General features: G+C 42.0%; 1 long non-coding RNA gene across 1 annotated transcript; it reads right to left on the reverse strand.

Annotated features, from left to right (window-relative positions):
• Positions 1–3,103: 3,103 nt before the first annotated feature.
• On the reverse strand, positions 3,104–5,143 carry LOC128339689 (uncharacterized). The gene is made up of 2 exons (XR_008313169.1): positions 4,929–5,143; positions 3,104–3,424 (listed from the first exon to the last, which is right to left on the reverse strand). It is a non-coding gene; the product is annotated as an uncharacterized LOC128339689 (long non-coding RNA).
• Positions 5,144–6,213: the final 1,070 nt, after the last annotated feature.

Consider the following 6,213-nt stretch of genomic DNA (forward strand, 5'->3'; position numbering starts at 1 on the left):
ATTATGAATTAACGTGTTATGTGTTTTTATTGTTTGTTTTAATCCTGTGTTGTGAGCTGAGCCACGCAGAAAATTTTGTTATGGGGCAGCTAAACAAATAAAGTTTATTATTCCTTCCTGAATCCTCAGACCAGCCCTACTCCAGGAGGTGGCACTGGCACCTGAGCTGGCCTCTGCTTTCTCCCAACTAGGCCCATCAGAAGGGAGAGCCTGCACAGCCAGGCAAGCACTCCACCTTCAGAGCGGAACTCCTGTCCCTTTAACAGATGCACAGAAGAGGGAATTTCAGCAGGTGCAGCTTTTCTTGCCCCGGCATGACAAACTGCATCTGCTGAAATTCCCTCTTCTGTGCATCTGTTACAGTTGCAGGATAACTTTCCTTTTTTCATATGTCAGCCCAATCAATAGTAATGTTCAGGAGTTAGTCTAAAAGACTACTACATTTCAACAAGATTTCCTCTAGTCAATTTAGTCGGGATGTCAGCCAATTTCCTGCAGATTTCGGCTACTTGCTTTTATTTATCCTTAGTGACCTGTCCTTTGGTTTCTTACAGATACCCTTTCCTATTTTCAGCTCACAGCTAAGCTTCTTCTGTGGTTATGTTGCCTTTTTTAGATATATCTCATTTTTCACCTTTAATAACAAGCCTGTCCTGAATGTTAAGATTTCTGAAAGATAGTTATGGTATATTTGACATTAACACTCCCATACTAAACATATTTCATCTGAATTAGACTCTTTTGATTTTGATGGTGTTAACTTTCAAGTAAACATGCTTAGGAATTCACCATTATTTTAACTTCCAGTTTATTATTCAGTAATGGATCCAGCAATGGGGGGATGAGCTAGCTGTCTGGGTGGGCAGAAACCCCCCTCAGACTCCATATAGAAAAGGGTGAGAGCTGCCACCTATGTAGGAAAGGGTGATGGAACATACATTTCAAAGTATTTTGCAAAGAAAAGTGGCACTGTAAATAAAAGAGCACCATACAACTGATGTGAGACAAATGTACTTTGCACTGTAGCATCCATTAAAGTAAAGTTGTGCTGTTGAGTCAGTGTCGACTCCTGGCGAACACAAGCCATGTGGTTTCTTGGTAAACAGGAGATAAACAGGAGGGGGTTACCATTGCCATCTCCCATGCAGTATGAGATGATGCCTTTCAGCATCTTCCTATATCGCTGCTAGAGGTGTTTCTGGGAAACATACCAGTGGGGATTCAAATGAGCAACCTCTTGCTCCCTAGGCAAGTTACTTCCCCACTGTGCCATTAGGTGGCTGCTTAGCATCCATTAGACAATGTGAAATATCCTGTGAGAGGAAGCCCCAAGATACGCCAATGAAAGAAGGTACCTACCATGAATTAAAAGATCAAGGAAAGCCCATCCTTTTAACCCATCCTGATCCTGTGGGCAAATGGATGTTAAATTGTGCTCTGGGGTAATTAATCTAAATTATAAAATTATGGATATGAGTCCAGCTTTCAAGCCCTCTAGTGTTCATATGCTCATGAACATAGTGCTGTCCAGGAATTGACAGGTAGAATAAGGGAAATGGAATGGAACTAATAGTTTCCATTAGTTTAATAGTGTTAATTCCATAGAGTTTCGTAGTGTAATAGAGAAAACTAGGGGCAATCTGAAATTTTACGAGATTTTAAAACATTATTTTCAGGAACGGGGCAGGACAAAGCGACTCTCTCAAGTAGGAAGGGACCCATAGGGGGCAGTTTGTCAAGCCCCCCCCCCAAAAAAAGCTGGAGCACACCCTGATTCTAATAATATAGTCCAAATCAGACATTGATCCAAAGACCTTTTTGAAGTCTGTAAGAAATAACAAGACATCAAGAGAAGATTATATTCCCACTGATATTTTTAAGGAGAATGGAGATTCATAGGGCTCACTGGCAGATTCAAGAGAATAGAAATGAACTAAGCCAAAATGTTGAGAAGCAACAGAGTGAAAGCACAGGATTCCATGGCAGTTGGGCCACACTGGCTGGCTGTGGCGTGTCTCAGTTGACACCTTGAGGAAATTCACTGTAAGAAGGCATTCAGTAGACTGCTGCTGTTGCACCAACAGCAAGGAGCACGTAAGTAACAGGGATTATGTGAATGAAACTAGAGGATTGACAGATTTATAACTCGGATTAGTCACTCCTTAATCAATTTAATTATGGGGCTGGTTTGGATTATCCATTTTGCCAGTCCCTCAAAATCACGCAGGATAAAGTGTGGGCATGCATATCTCCACTCAACCCATCCCAATGCCTAATCGCACAGGGGACTGTTTGGATGAAGCACACACCTCGGTGTGATTAAGCAGTGGGATGGTGTACCCAATGGGAGGAAGACAAACACACATGCTCCACTCCTCGTTAGAACTGGCTAGCAGACATATTGTCCGAACCAGTTCTATCCTTTTGCTCACAGAATCAGGAGATGATATGTTAAAAGGATGGGTTTTCCTTGTCTTTCAATGTCTGTTTATGTGTGGAGAGATTATTTTATTCCATATTAGTGAATATGAAAACAGAACCAGGACATGTTAGTTTTGATCCTGGATTCATTAGTCTAGAATAAAGTTGAGTGAGTGTATGTATGATGTGTGGATAGTGAGTGCACTACTGTAAAAGAAAACAAGATTTGGTGTTGTTTACCATTTGCACAAAATTAATACCCAGGAGGAAATGGGAACAGCAACTGAGAAAAGAGATCGAGATTTTTAAAAAAGATTCTTAAAGAGGGTGGTGGATTTGCATCAGGAGAACATGCAGGTAAAACCCTGCATCATACAGAAACAGTTATCTGTTTGGGACCTGGGTCCAGACTCAAAGCTGCCTGTGTGTGCTGCATTTATTCAGTTGTCTCTCTAGGCAAAGACCACCAGTTCATTCTCAACAGAACAAGAATGGTCACACAGAATGGTCACACTCTGGCCACAGACAGAGCACTAGCCTCTGTCTGGCTGTGCAAGTGTAATACTGGTTACTCAAGAAATGGAGGTTGGGGGTTCAAATCTCTCTCTCTCTCTCGACAGTATATTTCCACCAGTGGTTGCAAAAAAGAGGGGGGAAATATTTCTTATGCCAAACTCAAGGATTTAGAAGCATTTAAATTTTATTTGTACGACTCAATGTGCCAAGCATACATAAAGATAAACTTTAAAATACCCATTTACAAATTGGTAGAAATCATAAAACATACATATAATAATATCATAGGGCCACTAAATAAAACCAAACCAAACCCCAGTCTCTTTCTTCTAAGAGAACTCTCCCAACAGTACTCCTGCACAGTCCATACCACTCCCACTAAAGGTCCCGCGGGCGAGCAGCCAAAATGAAGAAGACCAACGTGCAACGAGCCAGCCAGACTTGTCCCGAATCTCAAACCAGTGGGGAAATCTTGTTCGAAGAGGAACTGCAATAAATAAGCAAGTTCACAAAACAGAGGAATTCCAAATCTTTCTCCCTCTCAGTTCAGGAGCTTTCTGCTTCTGCTGGGCTTGAAAACCTCCAGAAGATTCCAAGGACCTTCTGAGCATGCTCCATTACCAATTAAGAAAGGGGAGGGGAGATCACTAAATCCGTTAGTTGCCAAATTTAGGGAGCCTCTATAGTTAATCCACACCATAAACTAACAATAAGACTGGTAATAATGGTGGCGGTTACACAAGCAAGGAGTTAGTTTGGGGTTTCTTAGCACATTTCCTGAAGGTTTGGTCTTCATTGAAGATTTGGTCTTCTAACAGTAGTACACTTAGTTTTAAATGAAACTTTGACTCCAGGACACCAGTGTGGCTGGATGGGCCCCTGTCATATCAATTGCACATAGATACAGATTTTATACAGCATTGAAACTAATCTGGTAGGGTTGCAATGAAGGCCTTGGAAAGGATATTTAGATGCCGTGATGTGTCTATACCTACAAAGATCAGAATCGTTTGGACCATGTTTTTTCCTGTGATGCTCTATGGATGTGAAAGCTGGATGGTTTAATTTGGTGTGTGTCTGTGTTCAAAGAAGAGAAAGAAAGAAACAAACATAGAAGAGACATAGAGGGTTCCTATAGGGTGGTGACTGGTTCATTTACCTCGGGATCCTGAACATCACATTCAGTTAATTGGAATAGTAGGGAAGAACGGGAGATATCAGTGAAGGGAGCAAGAGGGCATAACTGACTGTAAGCTGTACAACTTATTTCAACATCTAATGTTTCAAAATCAAGACAACTCAAAACAGGGTAAAAACTACTATATACACATAACACCAGTGGAGACAGGATCAGCTGATTTACATGCGTTCAACTACACTGGGTTTTATGTCAGATGAATGAGTACTCTTTGACAGATGTTGCTCCATGAAGGAGAAAGCCCAACAGTGTATTCTGACACTGAAGGCCTGGCATATGTGCCAATTACAGGCAGCTGTACTGGATCTGCTCCAGCAGGCATATAGGCAAACTCTTGAAAAATACTAGTAGCATGCATCCAGCATTTAATACAAGAACACAGCACAGATGTTTATTTATATAAATTAGCAGCAAAGATAAACTACACAGTCATTTGCACTTAGCAACACAGGAAAGCAGAACACTTTCCTACACAGGATTCTTTATCCCCTCAGCCACAAAGGTTTAAATTCTACATTAAGGCAACTCAGATTTTCAGTGCTCCAAAGGAAGTGGCAAAAGTCAAAGGCATTTACAATGCCTGTCCAAGACATTTTGCTGCCTTAAACAGAGCACCAAATGGTGCCCCCTTTTCTTCCCTTCCCTTTCTTGTTTTCTCTTTCAAAACTCTCCCATTTCCTTCATTTTCTATTAAATAATTCCCTCCTTCTTCTATATGCACAGAGAACAAAAGTGAATTTAAGAATTTCCATTTGTTTTTCTCTATACACATCTAATGATACAAAGGCCACACCTGCACATAACATGGAACTGGAGTTGAAGTGGTCAGAGGTTGCCAAACCTGAATGTCCAAATGCAGGACAGCCCTCAGAATTCTGATTCCGCATGGAGAGCGACCTGAAGTTCCACTCTCCTAACTCCAAAGCGGTGAGTTTCACCACTCCAAACCAAGGTTTAATGCAGCCTGCGTTAAATCCAAATTCAGAAGCGCAGGCTGCATTCCCTCAAACTGGAGTTGAGGGAGGAAGCTCCTCCCTCTCTCCAGCTGTCATTGGCTGTGTAGGCTGTCCTTCATGAAAGAAGGAAGCTTACACACCCAGTTCCCCCTCCTCTCTACTCACTGACAGCAGGCTCCCTTGTCTCCTGAGCCCGAATTTGGACAGAAGAGCAGGGGATGGGGACCACTGGACTCACAGTTCCATGTTATGTGCTAACATGGCCACAGCATGTTAAAGTACTGTTACACTTGTGACAGCAGTAAGCAATTGAATAAGTAAGCCAGTGTGACAAATCCACTGCCTGAAGCATTCAACCTCACCTTGCTTCACGACAGGGCCACCACCCCAATATTTATGACATTAATGATAACACTCCTAACTAGTTCAGTTGTCATGTTTTATTTTGAACATACTAACTAAGATTTTGTAGAATTTGCTTTGAGAGGTGAGGGGAAGGAGAAGTATGAGATAAAGATATGCATAGCTAAGTATTTGGGGGTGTTGAATCTGACTGGAGATCACGTGGCAGGCTGCAGGGCACAGAAATTCTGACTTTGAACACCGAAGTGGTGTTCCTCCATCCTCTTTCAGTCTGAAACACACAAAACACCAATGGTTGAGATACACAGAGAGTTGTGTGAAGCTCTAATACACACACATCCTGCATCTACATGGGTTGTCTCTTTTTGCTGAGTCAAGCCATACTCAACACAGGCAATTCCCCACCTGCATGCAAAGTATTCTCCGATGGAGAAGAAAACAGAGCAGCCCATACTTACGTGAGATGTGCTTTTGTTGTTGTTGTTGTTTTTACTACAGCCCATTTTATGCATGTTTTGAAATATACCTCCAGTTCTGGGAAGGGAATGGCCCTTCCTTTCTCTACTCAACAAGTTATTGCTCATGCTTGATGAGCAAACAGTCCTCAAGAATCTTAATTTAAAAAAAAAAAATCCATGGATGGCACTCCAGTTCAAATCAAGACTGTGGTGTGAACATGGGGGTGGGGGGGAGGGATTACCTGTTTGCCTCCAGGCTGTTTTCCTGACCAAATTGCCACCCCAAACTGCTACACTCCAG

The sequence above is a fragment of the Hemicordylus capensis genome, chromosome 1 (assembly GCF_027244095.1).
Source record: "Hemicordylus capensis ecotype Gifberg chromosome 1, rHemCap1.1.pri, whole genome shotgun sequence".
Taxonomy (NCBI): Eukaryota; Metazoa; Chordata; class Lepidosauria; order Squamata; family Cordylidae; genus Hemicordylus; species Hemicordylus capensis.